The following is a 21,926-nucleotide window of genomic DNA, read 5'->3' on the forward strand; positions in this document are numbered from 1 at the left end:
TTCCCTTTTGAAGGCAAATGTTGAGGGAATCTGTCTTGTTTCCGCTGGTAAGGAATTCCAAATTGTCGGGGCAATGCCAGAGAATGTGCGATTGTAAGTTTTCCATTTTTAAAATTTCTTTGGCTTAAGTATCAGTGTGCTGGTGCTCTTTGAGGGCTGGTTGCTGCCGGAGAGTTCTAGCTTGTTTTTCAGGTAGAGTGGGGTATTGAAGTGTGGGGCTCTATGAGTCCTACAAGCAATTTTTAAGTGGATCCTTGCTTCAAATGGAAGCCAATTGAGCGATTTCAGGTCAGGAGAGATGTGGTTGGATTTCTTGGAACCAGTGATGAGTCTGGTCGCCGTATTGAGTGATGCTCTGAGGGGCGCAAGGCTGAGATTTGGCAGTCCTCTTGAGTAACGTAGAGTTTGAGTTTTTTTAGGATGCTCAGTGGGAGGTTCGCTCCTTTGGTAGAAGCTCTGATGTAGTCTTGCATGTTAAGGTTCTTGTCTAGCACCACTGCCAGTGATTTTGTGGAGTCAGTTATGTGTGGTGTACAGTTGAGAGCGGTGAGGTTACTTAAAAATTTCACACCAGTGGGGGTTTGCTTAGTGGGTGAGATGAGTAGGAATTCCGTTTTGAGGGCGTTTAGTTTGAGGTGGTTGGTGGTTAGCCAGTTGAGGGTTTTGAGCAGGGTTCCGTTGAGGGACTTGATGTCATCGGGGGAGGAAATTTTCATATACAGTTGGGTGTCATCCGCATGCATATACGTGGTATTGTATGTTGGATGCTTTGAGGATTACAGTTAGTGGTTCAATGAAAAGGTTAAAAAGAGTGGGGGAGAGAGAGGATCCTTGAGGGGCACCCAGAGTGCAGGGGCTGGATTTGGATAAAGACTGGTTGGATTTGACTCTTTGCTTTCTGTTGGTGAGAAAAGAGGCAAACCATTTAATGACCATGCCTGAGAGCCCCATACTGCGTTCCAGTAGGTTAAGTAGATTGTCATGTTTGACAGTGTCAAAAGCAGAAGAGAGATCAAGTAGTATTAGTAGACATGTTTCCTTCTGGTCAAGCAGAGTTAGGGCATCATCCACAATGTGGGTGATGGCCGTTTCAGTGCTGTGGCCGAAGCGGAAGCCTGATTGAAATTGGTCGAGGAGTTGGAATTCCTCAATGTGATTGCGCAGTTGTTCATGAACACATTTCTCCAGGAGTTTTGCAAGGGTAGGGATGTTTGTGATTGGTCGGAAGTTATTATGGTCTTCAGGGTCCGCCAAGGGTTTTTTGAGAATAGGGAGCACAAGGCCCGCCTTCAGGCATTAAGGGATTTCACCTTGAAGGGAGGCATTGATGATCTTGGACCAAAGCGGGACAAGTGATCCTAACATTTCTTTGAAGAAGTTAGGGGGAATTGGGTCATTGAAGTGATTAGAGGGTTTCAGGGTCGAGAGTATGTTGAGGATGTCTGTGAATTGATTCCAGGAGGCATTGTTTTTGGGGGAGAGACATGGCGGTGTGGTCTGTGTCATGGGTAAAGAGGGGCCAGGGGAGAGTGTGAGTTCAAGTAGAGCAGACTTAATATCTGATTCGATTCAATCTTGCTCGCTTTACAGAGGAAGAAGTCCGCAACCGCATCACAGTTTGGTTGCGGGCAGGAGACATGCAGACATTGGATAGAGGTGTTATTGGATTGTGACTTAATAAGCTCAAAAAGCCGTTTCGGGCACTTTTTTGGCTTTGTCCAGTTGAGCTTTGAAGAAGGTTTCTTTTGTGGTTCTGATGAGTTTGTTGTATCGGCTTCTTTTTAGTCTTAGCGATTTTAGGCGAGCCATGGATGGTGAGGATCTCCAAGCGCATTCTGCTAGACTCAGGCAGCATCTGTCCGCATTTAGGCTGTCCTTGAACCATGGTTTGGAGTCTTTGATGGGTATTCTTTTTAGTTGGAGGGGGGCAGTTGCATTTAGGGCAGACATCATGGCGTTATTATAGTGTTCAGTGAGGTCGTGGACGTCGGTCATGTTATTAGGTGGCGGTAGGTAGATATTACAGTGCGATATGAGCTCATTAACATTTGTATTATGGAGTGACCTTTTCCACTGTTTTTGTTTTATTGGTTGTGATCTTTTGGGATTCCAGCTTTCAAGGATGGGGAAGTTGATATAGTGATGGTCCGACCATTCACAGGGGTGAATAGATTCGAGGTGAATGGTGTTAGGGTTGGAGATAATTAGATCAAGGGTGGAGCCTTAGTTCTGGGTGGGACTGTCACAGATTTGAATCAGAGAGAGGTCGGTTAGGAAGTTTTTTAAAGTGTTAACTGCCTGATCGTGCTGGTCATTCCAATGGAGGTTGAAGTCCCCAAGGAAGATCTGGGGACAGTGTCGGCACAGGTTGGAGGAGATGGTCTCCATAGTTTGTTCAATGAGATGGAGGTTGTCTCCAGGTGGGTGGTAGAAGATGTGCAGGGTGCATAGAGGTCTATGTGTGATAGTGATGTCAATGCATAAATATATATAGGATGAGAGATTAGGTGAGGTGGACTGTTTTGCAGACAGGGAGTTGAGGTAGATGCAAGCTATGCCCCTGCCAATTTTCTTACCTCTATCGAGTCTAATAATGTTGTGGCTTGGGGGGCTAGAATGTCCAGGACGGGGCCTGAGATGTCAGTAAGCCAAATTTTGGTAAGGATAAGGAGGTCAGGTTCTTGAGCAAGGATGATATCTGCAAGGTCCGAGGCATGTTTCACCGCTGATCTACAGTTGAGTAACATGCATTTCAGGTGTTTTTTGTTGTCAGAGGTCAAGGGCTGCATCGTGGGGATCTGCATGAGGTGATTGAGGTTTAAGGCATTGGCATTGAGTCTGGGCGCTCTATATGGATTAGAAGTGATGCTTTGGATGGCCTGCGAGTTCCCTTGCTTGGGATGGGCCGAGCTAGGGGCATTTAGAGGGACGGTTAGTGAGGTTCTAGGAGGGACTGGTGTAAGTGTGGGCAGGGTGTTGTTAGCTCGGAGGAGGGAGAGAATGTCTGTTTCTTATAATTGATTTTTGGATCTGGGGGGTTTAGAAGGGGCATTCGGGTAGGCGTGGTAATCCTGGTCTGGGCTGGAGGTTTCGGCCCGGAGCCACTCAGTAACCAAGTGGGTGGAGGTAGGGGAGTAAGGTGGAGTTGGCACATATGCTGGATCTCCTGCGAGAACTTGTTGGAGGAAAGATCGAGGGCCAGCTCCTCAGTGGAGTTAATGAGATTTTGAATGAGAATTTTGAGATTTAGAAGTTCCTGGTTTATTTCCTTGAGCTTAGCAGCAGGGTCCCGATGTGGATAGTGGGTCTTGAGGGGAAAGGGGGTGGTTATTCACTGGGGAGAGCGTGGGCAAGTTCAAGGGCAGGGGATGCAGGGAAGGGGGCCAACAACAGAGGTAGAGGTCCATCTTTGATGGATGGGAGAGCACTTTGAATGGGTGTTGGAGGGGGTGTTAGTGGGAGCTGAAGTCCTGGTGGAGAGTGGGCGAGTCTTCTGTGGGGAGATGGAATTATGTGGGCTAGAGCTAGTGATCGTGGGAGTGGGGGAGGTGGGTTTGGGAGGACGGTTCTAGGTATAACAATTGCCCCGTCAATGCGGGCATGAGTAAGTTCTGGTCGGGGCACGGCGGGTGAGTCTCGGCTGCCTAGGTTTGGTAGAGCCCGGGCAGCCCTGTGAGTGTTGCTCGAGGAAGGTGGGTCAGTCATCAGGTGGCTGTGGCCCTCTAGAGAGGGATCATGGTGGGCCTGAGTTGAAGGTAGGGGAAGGACGTGTCTAGAGTGACTAGGGGTGTCGCTTTGGTCTGTCAATTTTTTTATGAGGGTGGGTCCGTCATCGAAATGAGCAGGTTGCGATCTGTGGCCTGAATTAGTATAGTTCCATTGTTAGAGATATGATAGAGACAGTGAGCCATTTGATCCCAGCTTGCTTTAAGAGTAAATCATTTTACATTGTCTGCCGATGGATATTTTTAAGTTGTACGGGTTTGGTGTGTTGAAAGTGTTCATACAGTGAATATCATGAATTGCAACAATAGGTGTTCATGTGTTGGGGGTATTTTATGGGTGGTGTGGGGGTGGGGTTGTCTATGGCTTTGCTAATAGCTGTATTGACTACTTGTCGATTTGTGACAGGTTTGGTGCACAGGTCGTTTGGTGTTCCAGGTGTGCTTTGTGATTGTAGCAAGCAAATTTATACATATGGCTTTGGTTGTGGTTTCTGTTGGTTTGCTGTTTTAACTTTGAGTCCTTGGATTGTAGTGAGCTGTGCTTGGGGTGAACAGCATGTGTGTAGGATGAATACCCGCCTCATCAACAGAACATTAATTTAACAGAGTAAAAATAAAAATAAAAACCGGGACTATTTAATAACTGAGTTTCAGATGAAAAATAGTGAAAATGAATTTATAACGGAATTGTTAATGAAACGATAAAGAGGAAAGCAAGATTCTGCAATGAAGGCTCATATACAGAAATACAGAATCACAAACCTTAGTAAATCCCTATCTAGGCAAATAAATCTAAAAATTGTAAGTGTCAAACTCATAAAGAGTACTATCAGCATCCCAAGAGAGAAAAAGTCTCAGAACAATTGGACAGAGTCTCGGCGGAGAAGGGGGAGGTGTGGGGCAATGGAGAATCACCCACAAAACCAGGGGGTTTTATACACAATTAATGCATAATAATGAATAAAACTGCAAAATTCATCATTGTTTGATCATGTTTAGGTCAAAACAACTACGCAGTAATTAAAAAGTTTTTCAGCACTGATCCATTTCGTAAGGTAAAAGAAATCTTCTGTTTGCTTCCTCAGCAACTGCACTCCGGACATGTACAATATAATATGAAACATTTTCTCAAACAGCAGCTCATAGAATTATGTTCTTTGCACGCCTGCATCGGAATTTCAACGGAAATCCCTCTAAATGTTGTTGTAGTAACTTTATTCAATATAAAAATAACATAAATGTAGAAACATTATAAAAACAATTTTTGTAAAAAAATGAATAAAAAGAAACAAGAACCCACTACAACATTGGGTTCCCCATGAGTACAGCATAACATTTTAACAGTATCTAATACAGCAAAGTTCATTTACATCAAGGGACAGGGTACGAAAGATAAAAGTGTCATGAAGAGGGGGGGAATTAGGGCTGTAGATGATGTTACTTTACAAGCTAAAAGCTAGGGAATAAGCTAAAAGGATAAAAATTATTCTCAGTAATTATTTAATGCTTCTTAAGAAGTCTCTGCCTTATCCTCCAGGCTCCCCCCAGAAACTTTGCGGTCCCGATTATAACGCTAGGGACTGTCATCTCGTAAGTTAGAATGCGCAAGGCCACCCTATGTGACCTACAGCCCAGTTTAACACATACGGGTTTCAACCATCTAGATCTGGGTTGTTTGTAGGCCTGGCATGCAAACAAGAAGTGGCCGATGGATTCCGAGGGGGAGGCACAACCTGGACAACCTATATCACCCACTTCCCACCTTTCCACCCAGTTTGAAAATCATGAAGTGGTAATGTGCCATATCTTAATTTAAGGTAGAGTGACCTGTCGCTGGGCGATTCAATGATGTCTAAAAAAGCCTCTAATCTGGGGGCAGGTTTGGCATCCAAAAATTTTTCAGTGAGGATACCTCTCTGGGACCGCAGAGTAATAGCGGTGACCCAATCCCAATAAAAAATTTTGACAATGGGCTTAGAAGGTGGTTGCTGATTCTCCCAGGAGTCGCCCAAGCCCAGCTCCAGCACCGGTTTTTGTAAATTGGATACCCACGGGATCTTATGACAGGCTCCAAGATGTAATATATCAGCCAGAGCGGCGGCATATCGGCATAGGTCCAGGGACCTCCTGAGCCTTACCCATTACAATAGGGGGCGCAGCCTAGCCACATCATTTATGGGATGTCTGCCAAGATCGCTATGGAGAGGAACAAGTGGGGTAGACAGAGGGAGCGAGACTATGTCTCTAAAAAACTTATTTTCGGATTTGGTCATCTCTGTTAGATTTTCAAATCCCCAAAGTTCCGCCCCATAGAGAGATGCAGATAGCGCCTTCCCCTGGTATACCTTGGTTGCTGCAGCTATAGGCCGACTATATGACAGCCTCTGGTGTCTAGCAATAGCTCCTGCGGCTCGCTTGTGATTTAGGAGCATTTTGGATATGTGAGGTGCCCATTTCAACTTATTATTAATCCTCACCCCAAGATAATCGAAGGCTGACACAAGCTCCAGATTACAATTGTCGACCTTGATGTTATTTTTAAATCTTTTAGAAGGGGACATGGCCATTAGCTTGGTCTTTGATGTATTGATCTTCAAGCCCCTGATGTTACAAAACTCGGTAAAGCGGGACAGCAATTTTTGAAGACCCATGGGGCTCTTTGAGATCAGCAGCGTGTCGTCTGCAAAAAGCAGAGAGGGTGATTTTTCACCGCCCAAGGCTGGGGCGTCGACCCCATTGTCTCTCAAATAGTCTGCCACCCCATTTATAAAGAGAGAGAACAGGGTCGGCGCCAAAACACAGCCCTGGCGGACCCCTCGCCTCACTGCTATTCTCTCAGTCAACTGACCCTGATGCCCCCATCTTACTCTCGCAAAGTTGCCTTCGTGGAGCCTTTTAAGAAGGTCCAAAATTAAGGGGGGGAATGCCCAAATCGGCCAGGACTTGCCACCACTTTGGCCGGGGTACCAGGTCAAAAGCAGTTTTGAGGTCGATAAAAGCCAGGTATAAGCTGCCCTTTTCAATGGTAACAGATTTCCAGTAAATAGTGCAAAATCTGAAAACCTGATCGATCGTTCCGACCCCTTGCCTGAATCCCTCTAAATGATACATTAGGTACATGATGGAGAGCTTCTTTCACAATACTTACTTTCTAATACAATAGTCCCCTTTTACGGCATAACATTTTGTGCTCTGCAGATACTATAGGAAGAGATGACTTGCAGCGGGTTACTGATTAGGAGGGGGAAATGAGCAGGAGCAAGATGACCAGAACACCAGGAACTGCATCCATTTTTAAATGAAAATGTGGTATATTTAGTCTACATTATTAATCACATTTCTGAACAAAATAATCAAATTGGTTCCAGTGCAATATTATGACTTCATCAGTTATTACTATATACATCATTAAAATGAATACATTGTAAATAAATGGTCACTCAAAATTGCACATTAGAAAAGGCTTTGACATTTGTGGTGGTCATTTTGTCGTCTTGATTGGTTTGAAGCTGAGTATTTAGTGATTTCATAGAAAGATGTTTGGCTATATTAGGCTGAACTGCTTGAGTAGGTGCATAGTGTTATGTGTGTCTTATTAACATGCTGGTTAAGAGTTGTGTAGGCGCTGTTTGGTCAGTCTTTGTGTCTGATCAGTGGTATCTGTTAGGTTGAGTGGGCTATTTTGTAATGTGTGTGATCACTAGTTAATTTGATGGATGTGCTTGGATGGGTGGAGCTACAGTGCAGAGGGAGTAGGGGAGAGAGAGAGAGAGAGAGAGAGAGAGAGAGAGAGAGAGAGAGAATCTGTGTGTGTTGAAAATTATATGTGAGACAATATGACTTGAGTGCCACAGTTTTGTATTTTTCTTGTTAGTGTGATATTGATGCCTTTTGTCATTTGGGTAAGGTGTCCAAGGGGTGTGTTGTTTTTGATGCGGGTGTAGTGTGTTGTAGATAGTCCAGTTTGGATTGAATTCCTATGTTCAGTGGAATAATGTATGATGATGAGGTGTTAAAAGCGTTGAGTAACACGAGGCATGGAATAGTTAGGATTGAGGATAATGGCATATTTGTTGTGAAATAAAAGGGTTGGTGTTGTGGTATTAAAAGGGACATGATGAAGTGACAGCCGTGTGTGAATGTGGTTTATCAATGCTCTTGGCCTTGGGCTAATATAGTTTACAGAGGATGCCGCAAAAAATTAGAGATATTGTTTGAGCTATGATTTGTTTTTAATTTGATAGTGAGAGGGTTTGGTGTTGGTGTGAGAAGGGGACAATTTAATGAGCATATTGTTGTTTGTGGATTTAGAATGTAATTGTGATTACACTGGGGTGACACATCAGTCCCAACGGTTAAGGGATGGATTCGAGATCTAGTGTGTTGTTTTATTAATTCATTTTTTTCTGAGGGTGGGTGATTCCATCTCTCGTATGTGGTTCCCTCCTTTTATTATATTTTTGTCCCTTCCCTTGCCTCTTGGTCCCTATGTGGCCCAGTACCCACACAAGATGCTTTGCTCCCCTGCTTCCCATGTCCACCTACCTCTCTGCCGCCAAGGCCTGCTTTTTTTCTTTTTACTATTATTATTTCTTTTTGCTCATTGTCTCTGTCGGCCTGATGGAGCTTGTTCCATTTTCTAGCTACATATTAGATATAGAAAACACCTAAACCCTTCATATTTCTAAATAAAAAAAATAGATATTTAACTATTCCTATTTACAATTCCAAACATTTTAGGACTATGAAGTTTTTAAAAAGAAATTCCATTCCCAGCCTTTGATTCAATCACAGGTCTCGCATCTCATTTGTCATGATATTGAGTAAGTTGGGAGCTTCAGTTGCCTTGGGACTGCACAGGCAAGGGTACCTTTCTAGGTCAAGGGCAATCTGTGGTGATGTCATACTGCCTTGCATCTCTGAGGGAATGTTATGAGACACGTGCACACTATATATATAATTCTTGTGGCAGTTAAAAGATCACTCCTAATGCTGCTGCAGCATTATACTTACAGAATCTACTACTTGAAAGCATCACAGCCTGCTTTCCCCATTTTACTCGCAATGAGAACGGGGTAGAGGGAAGTCTTGCAGAGTCTGGCAGCTCTGGTTGTTGGTTACCATACATCTCAGACAGTGCAGCCGTAGAGTTCTCGGTGGTTGCCAAGGAAAGGATCGAAAACAGTGCTGAATTATCATTCTGACCAGACCAAGCATATCAACAAAGGGAGGGACAAGAAGGGCTTGATAAAGGTTCAAAGTACATACCCTAAATTAAGCCAAGAGACAGGAAGGTACGGAGTTCCTTGGTGGGATATTGGCCAATTTGTGAATACTCTAGGTGCTGAGGAGGTGGGGAATACCTCCTGTCAGCTTGCTGGGTGTGTGAGGGTCCTAGTTCCGACAGGAGGTATTCCCCACCTCCTCACCACCTAGAGTATGCACAAGGTGGCCAATATCCCACCAAGGAACTCCGTACCTTCCTGTCTCCAGCCCAAGCATGCACACATCGTTACTCTGTGTAATTGTATTCGATTCTGGCAGTAGCTGTTTGGGGCAATTGCACATGTTGGAAGGCAGCGCCACTGCCAATCGTGAGACTTTCTGTGTGTGATGTACACCTTGTGACTACTATCTCCTGACTGTGGCCTAGTGCTCCAGGCCTTGGCGGTTGTGTTCAAAGCCTCACGTTCAGGAGTGATGGCCATGTTGGAGGCTGGAACACTGTGCATCGCCCGTTGTGATCCCATTCCAGAAGCATGTCGCTATTGCGAGGAGGCTGCTAATCTGTGGTGTTCGTCCACCACAAACCACACGCAATGAATAGCATATAGCACAGGGTTAAGGTACTGTTTCTTTTTTCTCTGTTGTGTGAAGCTCACGAATTAGGCGGATATGGAGTTGCCTGACATTAGACTGAAGGAGTGCTACATCAGGCCTGAGGCTTACCAAAAGAACAGTATCTTGGATGCTTTTCGGCAAAAATATTTTTTTAAGAAAGGAAGCACATATGAAGTTTTATATAGCCATAGGTGGGAACAGTGTTATAGGCAGATAAAACCTCAAGGCTTTACATGTGAAATTGAATCTATGCTCGGATCCCCAAGTATCTATTGTTGATGTGTTCAGCACTGTTGATTAATTTTCAAAAGTTTTAGACAGGTGTTTGTGGACAAGTTGTTAAAGTTGAAGAGGTTCCACTAGGTTATCAAAGTCAAACCTAATGCCATGCTAGTTAAGGATAACATTAGACATGTTCTTCTTTTGCAAGACAGGAGGTCAATGATATATTAAACAAAATGTGTCTACAAAGACTAATACAACTCATCGAATCATCCTTATGGCTGTCCCTGCTCAATGTGGCTAGCAAGAGGAATAGTGAAGTTAGGTGGTGTGTCAACCTCTGTGCCTTAAACAACAATATGTAGGCAGATTGTTTCCCCTTGTCTAAAATGAATGAGTTGGTTGCACTGTCTTTGGTATTTGCCTTTTACACATTAGATCTTAACCACACTTACCATTAGAATTAGAGGGAAATGTGTGTGACCTTTCTGCTTTCATAACCCCAGAATGTGCATTCCAATTTAATAGTGCCTTTCAGCCTAGCCTCAGTGGTAGTGGTATTTCAACAGCTTATGCACAGGTTGTTTGGGAACATTCAAGGTAGCACGGTGCTCCAAGATGATATCCTTGTGTTTGGTTCTGATAAAAAGAGCATGATGAAGCTCTGGCCAAAGCTTGAGGGACAAGGGCTTAATGTTAAAAAAGACCAGCGTCTTTAGACGGAAGCAAGTTGGGTACTTCTGTCATGTTATATCAGAGGTTGCAATTTACCAAAAACCTACCTTAGTAGAGGCCATACCCAAACCACCATCACAAAGTAACAATTAGCAACTTATTTCTTTCTTAAGCTTGTTTAAATACTGTGCCTAGTTTATATGCACTTTTGCAAAAAAAGACTGATTCATTAGAAATGCTGCTTAAGAAAAGCTGTGCATTTTAATGGGACAGACAGCGGTGTTTTGAGGACATCAAGGGGAATATTGCATCTGGTAAAACTCTCCATTGTTTCAGTCATTCCTTGTGGTTTTTAACAGTTGATGCCAGCCAGTATGGTATTGGAACAGGATGCACAGGCCACCTAAATTCAACTTTTCTATGATAGAAAAGCCAATCTTTGTCTGTTCTTGGGCCATTAAGAAATCCTGTCAGCTTGTTTGGGGGAGCATTTTTATCCTGCAAACCAACCACAAGCAATCGGTACACATTTTCTCTGGTCATAAATACATTATTCTGTGGGGTTGAGTAGGCTAGCATCACCCATTAATGAGTTTGAGATTAGTTATTTTCCAGGCCAAATAAATGCTAGTGCTGATTGTCTTTCTAGATTATCCCCACTGGTGGAAAATATTGTGAAGCCAGATGTGTGGCAAGATTGCATGATTTGCAAGGCAGACAGAGAAGAGAGCACAGGGAGGAGTATAAACACGGTGCCACAGGTTAAAGAATTATCCACTGGCAAAGTAGAAAGAGAGGTGATTAAAGTAGTGAGGCACAGCTGGCCCAGGGAAAATTGACCCTAATCTTTTTAGAAGGCCAGGGAGAGATTTCCGTATAGGATGTATTACCGTGTAGATAATTCAAGTTGATTTTCCCGGCGATGTTCAGGTATAATTTAGTTAAGTTAGCTCACCCAAGTGACTTAGGGCGGACAGTTACCAAACAAAAGCTAAGGTATATGTTCCGGTGTCCCGCCATGGGCTCAGATAAAGAACTGCTTGTTCAGTCCTGCAGTGTCTATAATGTTGCTTATAAGTACAAACGCACAAAGCACCTCTACAGTCAATTGATTATCCAAACTTAGTAGGGAACATGGTTGGCTTATATGCATTACTGATTATTACTCAAAGTTATTCAAGTGGCTATTTGTAGAGGATCTGACCACGCAGAATATTGTGAGCTTCCATAAAGATATTTTAGTAGGCTCAGCTTTCATGCAACCTTAATTATACATAATGGGTTTCAAGCAGGCAGTGGCGGCTGGTGACATTTGAAAGTGGAGAGGCGTAAAATTATTGCCGCTGTGCACTGCGGTGAGTGAGCGTTGCATGCGCGCCTGAGCACCCTACAGGAGGTTCGGGGGTTCTCCGCCCGAGAAATTTTTTCAAAAAGAGTGGACAAATGATGCATTTTTAAGCACATTTGAAGAAGTAGGAAGGTTAATAAAGCTATACGATTTAATTACTTATCATTTAAGAAATTGCCAATTTTTATGAGCTATGGAGGACAATCTTTGTGTATGCTGATGTTATCATTTACCCATATTAACTTTTGAACACACTGATACACTTGTAATGGTTTTAACTATACAATAAATACATTCATTGACTGTGCAGTGCTGTACATCAATATGACACTATTTCCTTAAATTAATTTTCTGTTTTCATGCAAGAAATGCCATTTAAAAAAAAGTGCAGAAAATATGAATGCATTTCAAGTAGTACTCTCAGTAAAAAAATGCCTGCATGTACCAGCAAAGGCTTCCCATGTTATCATTTTCCAAAATTCTCGGTAGAAAGGTCATCCCATGTAGTCAACAGAGGCTCCCAAGCTACCAGGTATGAGCAGATTAACAAACCCTGATAAAGGGAAGTGGCCAGGGCGTTCATGCAATGGATTTGCCGACTCCGTGGATCTGCGCAATCAAATAAACTGTGGTGCTAAGAGTGGTTTAAAGCAACACGTGATCCAGACAGCAATCACAGAATTCACATGTCCACCAACACCAATGGAACATCCCGAACACTCACAATAAACGTGAAACAGACAGCAAACATAGCTCATACGCCCACCAACATCAATGGAATATCCCACACACACTTAAAACACGAACAAACACTTTGACAGCTCCTTAATGCTGGCCCAAGGACCCGCACATATGAACAGCACTTTATGCTTTCAGCAGTTAATTAAAAAGCACTTACTGGTGAGCTGCAGTGAAGCGTGCACCTTCAATTATTCTTCAAAGCCCCAGAGATGCATTTCTTTTGTTTCTCTGGAGCGTCGGAAGGAAAAACAAATGGCTTTCAGCAAAGGGACAGATTGGCGCAAAGGCTTTCGGGAGCCTGGCCACGTGGCGACTGTAAACTGCAGGAATGCACTTCCCGATTAGAGCTGAGGTCACAGTACACACCTGGATGGGTGTTCACAGCGCAAGTCTCCACACTTGACAATGGATAATCTTGAAGGTCATCAGCTTCATAGAGGTGACATCACGAATTCAAAAGTCTCCTTGCCAGGGAGAGGTTTGCAAGTTGCCAGACTCCCTTTCAAACTTTGTACACTCTTCGAGTTCAAGGGCTTGCAGGGAAAAAAAACAGTTCTAAGGAAGTGTCCAGGATGCAGGTGTGAATTTGTTGATTTCAAGTTATTTCACAACTGCCCCAATTTGAAAATGTGTGCCGCTTTTTAGCTATGTGGATTGTTAATGAGAGGCACTTGGTGTCTGGGCCTGCTTTCACTCTCAGTCCAACCCTGAGTTTGCAGACTTTAATTATTACCAGTAAAGGAATCTAATGAACTAAAAAACCGAATGGATATCTCATTGATAAACATACAACTGAAATTTGTTAATATGCACTTCTCGCTGTAGATGCAAAAATGTTCAGTCCTCCTAAAGAGATGTGGCCTACTGGCTACAGCTGCTGGCTGTAGACTGTGGGGACTTAGATTCAAGCCCAGGCCTTAGCACCCGACTTAACATTGTGGGATTCAGGGTAAGTCACTTCATCTACTGATGCCTAGAAAAAAACAAGAGCACACCTGAAAAACGTCAAAGCACACAAGCAGAATCTCTACCTACAAAATAAAACATTTATGAGTGTTCGTATATATTTCCCCTTTTTTCACCCTCGCAAAGTGAAAAACACCTTTTCAGGTGGAAAAGACTCCGCTCCTACAGGCCCCCGTTTAACATGTGGGGTGTTCTCTTCCCATTCAACCTAGAACACTGCTTACTATCCTGGTCAAAGATCGCTTTACCAAACTGCAAGGTTACGCTCCGTGCCATTATATTCAACATGTACAGTGCTTTGAAGACAACCTTGAGACGTCACAATGCGCCATACAAATATCACTTTTAAAACGTATAAAGGGGACCGACCCTACTAGTTTAAGTGAACCATTTTCTTTGAAATAGTAAAACCATACACTGATGTCACCAAGCCTACCCCGTGTGTTCTAAAAGTCACGGCGTCTCATCAGGATTCATAGGTGTTGTTCACCGGAAGAGCGGGAGATGCCACGTGATGTGTGTAAAGTACGACACAGGCCTTCATAATTAACTTTCTAGCACCTCCGGACCCGGACAGTGAAAAGTAAAAAAACATGCTGAGATTTCCTCTTTTGTCAGTCATTCTCATAATTCTACAAAACATGACTTCCTGTCTACAAACCACTTCGTGAGTCATACCGCATTAGCGTACTTGTCATCACAAACTTTCACAAATATGTGTTGCGACACACAGGTTATCTACTGTAACTAACAGAGCATGGTGGTATTGGATGTTGACAACAACACGAGTGTGCGATTGAACTGAGCAATCGCGGCTTGCATCGCAAAACTCGTGGGGGGGGGCAAGGGAGGAGTCGAGCGGGGGTGGGGGCCGGGGAATGAATAAAAAGAAATAAAAGAAAAAGAAAGAAAACTTACCTGACCGCCGGTCCGCGCCGCATCTTCTGGGCCCTTGGCGCCTTCACTGGAGTGGCAACCCCGCCCTCCTCAGCCAATACTGGAGCTGGAGCAGCGCCAGGATTGACTCAGGGCATGGTTACTCTCTGCCCCGCAGCCCATTACGAGACCGAGGTTTTAGCCTTTGCTCAACCCTCGCTCTCCTAATGGGCATGCGCCAACCAGAGCAGACACAAGTGCGCATGACTGGGCACGGCTGAAAAATTAGCCGACCTTCCCCACTCATGCGCACTTGTGCTGCTGCCTGCTGCCCCTGTTCTGACAATGCATGTCAGTCAACATGAGGCAGGACCGCCCACCCCCTTCAGACTCTGAAGGGGGTGGGCGGTCCGACGTCATGCTGACTGACATGATTGTCAGTTCTCCCTCAGCGTCTTTGAACTTAAGTAAACTGACAGTTTACTTAAGTTCAGAGACGCCGAGGGAGCTGTGGGCGGGGGGGCAACGCCCCAGCGCCCTAATGGACGCACCGCCCCTGCAAGCAGGCAGAAAAAAAAAGTCATATAGTCACGGATTGCATAATGTCAGCTCTAGCAAACAAGTATGAGGTGCAAACCATGACCTGGGAGCATAGACCGACACCACACTCAGTCTCACATGAAACACCCTTCTTTGTTTTGTAGGGGAGGCAAACCTCCTCCGACTGAGTCCAGCCTGGAGCCAGTGGTGGGTGCGGTCGGTGCAGGCCGCCCCGGGTGTCATCACTGAGGGGGGTAATAAAATGGCAAAAATATGTGTTTAAACACATATTTTCGTCATTTTGTCAAGCTGGGGTTGTCAAGAAATCACTGAGGGGGTGACAAAATGGCAAAAATATGTGTGACATTTTCTGCACCGGGTAGCACCTGACCTTGCTACGCCACTGCCTGGATCGACATGTAGTGCGAGTGTAAACAGGATACTCCAGTAAAGAACGATTTCAGGACGTTGGTAAATGCTCACATAAAGTGAAGTTAGGAAAAAAAACATACGAGACCATGATCCCCGATTTACACAAGGATTGTGTAAAACCAAAAAGTCAGTTAGGCGAATTGTTCAAGATGAGATCTCCTGAACACATGCACTCAAGGTTGACACAAATTCATTTAGGGCCAGATGTATCGACGCATTTTCTGATTGCAAATAGGCCGATTCGCAGAATCGGCCTGTTTGCGATCTCCAAAAAGCGTTTTACAATGTATCAATCTTTAAGAATTCGCAATATGGGTAATCGCAATTATTTGCGATTACCTAAATTGCTACTGCAGTTAGGGAATCGCAATTTGCAATTCCCTAAATGCTATTCTTGTAGCCATCGCTATATTGCTGTAAGGAATCGCAAATTTGCCATTTCCTAGAAAAATTCACTTTTTTTGCATTTTTCAAAGTGCCATGTGGCGCACATACATGCCCATAGGGCATGTATGTGTACCACATGTGCACACATGCACATTTCAGGGCTGCAACATGGTGTCCTTTTGGAAGACCTTGCACCCTTGAAATTGCATGCGCATTTTGGGAGTACCTATTGGGTACTCGCAAATTGCACATGCAATTCCCATTCATTCCTTTGGGCCTCTTGGCCCATAGAAATGAATGGAAAGCCATTCCTTATTTGCGACTCGCAATTTGCGAGTCGCAAATAAGGACTGCATAGGAATCGCTATTTTAAATGTGAAACCTACATACATTGCATTTTGCGAATCCTTAATAGCGAATCTGTAAAATTCGCTATTATGGACTCGCAAAATGCAATTTTGATACATCTGGCCCTGAAGGTAGTAAAGATTGGAAAGAAGTCTGCATGTGCTGAGTATGTTAAATGGTAGCACTTTAATAGAATATGCACGGTTTTCTGTGGCATTTTAAGAAATGGGGAGGAGTATGGTAATGGTGCCTTGTCTGAGTGTATGGCAAGAGAGAAGGCTAACGTTAATGCCGTTGATGACATCAGACCCTCGGGAGGAGCTACCAAACCCTCATACAAGCATTTCTTTACCCCCCTATGAGAGGACATTGTGCTGTTACCACTCATTGGGGGGAAATGATTGTCTTGCCCAGAAAACACACCCATGTTGACTTGTGACAACTTGGTGGTGGGGTGTTAGGATTTGGGCATGATTTGAACTTAGATGTGAAAGATGATTTGAAAAGAGTATGCTTTGGTGTATGTAAGTTTGTTGTGGGTTAGGGTTAAGAATTTGATGGTGCAGTGTGGTATTTACATAGGTGCTGTTTATTGGGCACGGAGCTGTGTAGTATCTTCGCCCCATTGCTTCCCCTCTTGTGACCTGCCTCCACCTCTAGTTCTGTTTAGCCTAGCTGCTGTCCCAGCGCTGGGGGCAGCACGAAATACAGCTGCAGATCCAGGCTCTTCCCATTTAATGGGTTTTGCGCTAATGATTTTTAAGCATGTGTGTCAGATTTACCATACATTTTAGCAACAGGACATAAGAGTAGTTTGGGATGGATCCTAGTCAGTCAGTAAAATACTCTGTGCCTGACACAAGTGTTTTTTAAAGATCCCAAAGACCACACAATACAGCTTATGTAAACCAAATATGGAACTACAATAAGTTTCACAACAAAATACACAGGCATATTTCTGGCAGTTACATGAATCCCTTTATGTCCTGTTTATTGTCACTGGGCTTGGCTCTAGTCATCAAAATGGCTACCTGCAAGTGCTGTCTCTTACCTTCCCATTTGTGTCGTCTTGCATCTCATGCGACCACAGTTACAGACACTGAGCAAACAAGCAGATGTCTGAAAAATGTCTCCTTGGCAAGTTAGTAGTCTGGCAAACAATTCACATTGTTTTCTTCATACTTCCTGCTCTGCGTTTTTCAAGGAATCAGGAGTTGCTGGCTGCTGCTTGGCTGCTCAATATACGTTGGGTGATTTTGAAATCTGGGTTTCTCTGAGATTTTGGTTGCTCCTGGGCTTGCAAGTAAGTGTTGGCTGGCTATGTGGCCGTAAGCAATGCTGTTTGCTGCCAGCTAAAGGTGGGCTACGCAATGAGTATTATGTAGGTATGTGGCTTCAGCTGCTGTTACTGCACTTGGTTCATCTGGTGATGGATTTATGAGCTCCTGACCAAAGCTGACTGGTCTTTACTCGGGTTACTTCACCTACGTGGAACCCTGTAGTACAATAAGTGTGTTATCCCTGGCTTTCACTGAGAGGCAGTAGCACATACACCAGATTCCAAATCTGGCTGTACACTGCTATGACATAACAAAAGGGGTTACAAAAATTGTTACCCACATTGATTAGCTCATAAAGGAATTCCATGCTGCTCTGACAGGCCTCTCTATTTGCCTGTGAGATCAAAACTGGCTCTCCCCTCTGATGGAAGGCAGAGGACACAGCTTCAGGAGGCGGAGGGAGTGGAATGGCACCGATGGTGGCGGGTTGGGTGACTGAAGGACAGTTCTTTTTTTATATTTGGTACAGGGGGGAGAAGCTGTGTTTTGTATGGCTCCCCATTGCTCCTCTTTCGCTGTATAATAGTTGGAAAAAGACGCAAATGATTTTGAGGGACAGACATAAAATTATAGGTGGGTAAAAGTGATTAACGCTGATGTTATTCACCAAGGGCTTCTGATAACTTCAGATAGACGAGAGTGAAACTGAAGTTGACACTTGGATCCCTGAGGGATGAAATCACTAAATATTCAAGTTCACAACAACTGAGACACCATAATCACCACCACCAATGGTATAGGCTAGGTATACCTTCCATTGGAAGCCTTTAGCATGAATAATCATATTCTAAACCTTGTAATTCACTGTTATGACGTAACAACAGTGGGAAACAACGTTTATATCCCACTGTTGCTACGTTATAAAGGAATTCCAGGCTGTTGTGACAGGGCTGTCTGAGAGCCTGTCAGCGCAACCATGGCGAGAGGAAAGTACTTCTTCAGGTGGGGAGGGGGAGAGAAGACACAGAGGGTAGTGGAGGTAGTTAGCAGGAACAAACTGTTTCTTCAAATGAAAGGGACCAGCATGGGAGCCACCTGTGCACCAAGTCTTTATGAAGGTGAATTCGAAAATAAACATATGTATAAAGAGATGGCTCCTTTTTATAAGAACAACAGATTTATCGATTATATTTTTTTGGTATGGGAGGACCCCAAACAACAACTGGATGAATTCCTGGAATGGCTAAATTTATATAATGCTAATTTAAAAGTTAAAGCTCATGTGAGCAACGAAAAAGTCGATTTTTGAGATATTTCCATTAAGGAAGTATTGAGACATCTTGAGGTGGAACTTTTCACCAAACCAACCGATACAAAAAAATACCAAGCTCCATTATTCTAGTCACCACCCCAAAGCATAGAAAGACAATATCCTGTTCGGTATGTTCCTCTGGCTTCGGAGAAATTGTTCATCCAATGAAGATTTCTATAAACACTCTGAAAACCTCAAAAAGAAGTTGAAGCAAAGGGTGGAAATTAATAAAAATATCTACTTGTCCTTGGGGCAGGTTGCTTCATAAATCTACTTGTCCTGTAATAAAATCCACTTGTCCCTTTGGTGCCATGTTATGCAGCGACAAATTATGGCAGCAATCTCATTATATAAGAGCTCTGACATAGTCTCTCTGATTATGCAAGGGCTCATACCATAGTAGTGTTTGAATACTTGCAATCCTCTTATGTTACCACGTTTCCGCAGATCTACATACTGGGGCTGAAGGTAGTGGTAAGCAATAGTTCCGGGGTTAGAATGCCCTTTTGGGTCTGTGCAAACCTACTAACTTGCATGTTTTAAGGGTTTTCAACAACTCTTCTCTAATCTTTCCAATACTGAGAAATGTTGGAAATTTACTCCTGACAATGGCAGACGTAAACCTTCTTCCAGAGTTAGAAAGAAAGTGATTGGAGGGAAAGTGAACTTGCAAACACTCATATTTTCGCATGATGAAATCTCCACATGCACATTTGCTCAAGCTAAAATGCAGTTCACAAATATTTGCATGGGGTACTATTTCTTGTCCTACTTTTGTTAATTCTTGGGAATTCATGAAAGCCGTATAGCTGCACTCAATCCAAGGACATATACCATGGGTGCACTTTTGAGACTTTAAAAATTGTGCCCCAAATTTGGTCTGGCATAGACCATGACCTTTTGCTTTTATTAAAATGATGTCTCTCTCTCTCTCTCTCTCTCTCTAACAGCTGGCTTCACTGTGAGTGACTCCATTCTTCTCTTTCACAAGGAGCATATTGGCACACAAAGTAGTTTTGTTCAGTGCCAGTAACTACTGTGGCAGTGTTAGCTTTTTGAGACCAAAAACAATTTTGCGCTTTTGCCAATGTTTGTTATAATGGTGAGGGCCCGGCAGCTCCCACACCATTAAGGTTTTACAAAACCATGCAAAAAAATCACACATTGACAAAACTAAAAATCTGACCATCAATTTCAAACCTACGGGCTTTGTCAATGCTTGTTTACTTTTGTTTGCCATAATCTTATTGAAACTGGTTACACTGATTTTCCATTATGCATATTTTTGGGAAATACTAGCATGCATAAACACATGTTACTAAATGATGCTGCAAAGAAATGGTACCTGAAATTTTACAGTAGTTTATCACAAAAAAAATTATCCTTTCATTTTTTATGAACATTTTATTTTGAAAGCAAAGAATCATCAATCTTGCTTTCAAGCTTCTGCAAATATTTGCATCAAATCAGAGAGCATTCTGGTAGCATTATACATAACCTCATATTGCTAAACTTAGTGCAGTCAGAGCTTACCACATTTACTTAGAGCGATCACCCTAATAATAATGGCTTTCAATTAATGAACCATAAATACAAGTTTGAACAGCATTAACATATGGACACAAATATTACCTTAACTGCACACAGTGCCCTTCCCTGATCCATAATGTGGTAATGCAAACTGGCAGCCAAAGGGTTTGTGCTGCAGGGGTTGGGCCCACTTGTCCCAAGGACAAAATACACATGAAAACGTATTGCCCTCAGGCTATAGGAATTCCAAATCCCTGTGAAGGATGGGGGCTATCCAAGAAAGTTAATTAACCACTCCTTCAAAAGGGCCCGTTTTTATGATAGAGTCTATATGTATGTTCAACTAACCTAAGAAAGACAAAATTACAAATAGGATTGTTTTTGGAACTGGATCATCCTTAATGCCAGCAAACAGGTCAGATTAGAGAAACCCCTCTTTGCCTTTTAGTGCAATAAAAATTTAAGAAACTCCCCAGTACAAATGTGAAAGCATAGAAAACCCCATTCTTAAGTTACCCTAATTATAGGTAAAGCCACAGGTAATTGTTTGTTTATAGAACTCACATTAGCGTCCGTACGCCATTTAGCAGGAAGGTAAGACTAACCACTTTGTGCTTTTCTCGCTGGTATGTTATTCGCTAAGGCCATATAAATAAGTGGTGTCAGGACCAGTGAGGGCTTAGTTTGCACTGAATAGAATTGGCCTTAGCAGGAAGGCAATATCTGTGGTTTAACAGAAACCAGGCTGCATTGTCGTCGTAATGGCCCTTAGGAGAGGGCTCTCGTGAGAGGCCCAAGCAACATTGTGCCTATTTGGCTATGCCACGAAATAATGCGTATACAGAAGACTGTTATATTAGTATGGCCGTACTGTGGCAGTTTTTTTCCAATATTGTGCCTATGTGGCTTAACAACGATTTAATGCCCACATAGAAGACCGTGATGTGAGGATGGCAGAACAGCAGCTGCTTTTTACTCCAAGAGTATGCCCATGTGGCTAAACATAAACATTATGTGCCTATAGAAGACCGTTGCATCAGTATGACTGTACGACATCTGCTTTTTAACTCCAACTGGTTTTTCTATCTTCAATCAACATGTGAGGCGATATAAGGCAGCTAAATAAGTAAGGCCAAATAGCAGAAGCTCTTTATTCTAATTGTTGGGCTCCAGTCTTTAACAGCTTTTTGGTGCGATATTGGAACCATCTAAACCAGGCTTCTTCAACGAGTAGCTCCTGAGCTACTGGTAGCTCTCCATATAACTTGGAGTAGCTCTCCTGTTTGTGGGCAGGGTACTAAATTAGAAGGTTTTGTTGAGAGAATTAATATATTTATACCAACATTTGAAAGTATGTATTGCAGATAAAAATGTGTTTATCAAAAATGTTTGAATTTACAAAATAATTTTAAAGCTGATATTTGAGTGATAAATCTTGTGGTGTTGGGGAGATTTTTATTACGAATATTACCTTGGTCCACGTGCATTGCAGCTAAATATTACCTTTGTAAAGACATTCCAAATTAACAGCACCTTTTTAGGTGAAGTATTCGAGACCTCTTGTATATACTTTAGTATATACTTATATGTGTATGTACTTTGTGGGCTCTGGAGATCAGCCCTAGGACTTGTCTGCTTCAGCTTAGCGACTTTTTTTTCTGTTTAACTGTCTTGATAGAAAACGACCAGCAGAGGTCAGTAAA

At 43.1% G+C, this 21,926-nt stretch overlaps 1 long non-coding RNA gene across 2 annotated transcripts in view; it reads right to left on the reverse strand.

Annotated features, from left to right (window-relative positions):
* The window catches only part of LOC146860139 (uncharacterized), a 48,475-nt gene extending 35,591 nt beyond the window's left edge, over positions 1-12,884 (reverse strand). The window contains exon 1 of one of the 2 annotated variants that reach the window (XR_014979105.1): positions 12,710-12,832. This is a non-coding gene — a long non-coding RNA (uncharacterized LOC146860139). Of the gene's footprint in view, positions 1-12,709 lie in introns of both variants that reach the window. The other variant, XR_014979104.1, reaches the window with a different exon arrangement.
* Positions 12,885-21,926: the final 9,042 nt, after the last annotated feature.

Source organism: Triturus cristatus, chromosome 3_1 (genome assembly GCF_964204655.1).
Source record: "Triturus cristatus chromosome 3_1, aTriCri1.1, whole genome shotgun sequence".
In the NCBI taxonomy this organism is placed as follows: Eukaryota; Metazoa; Chordata; class Amphibia; order Caudata; family Salamandridae; genus Triturus; species Triturus cristatus.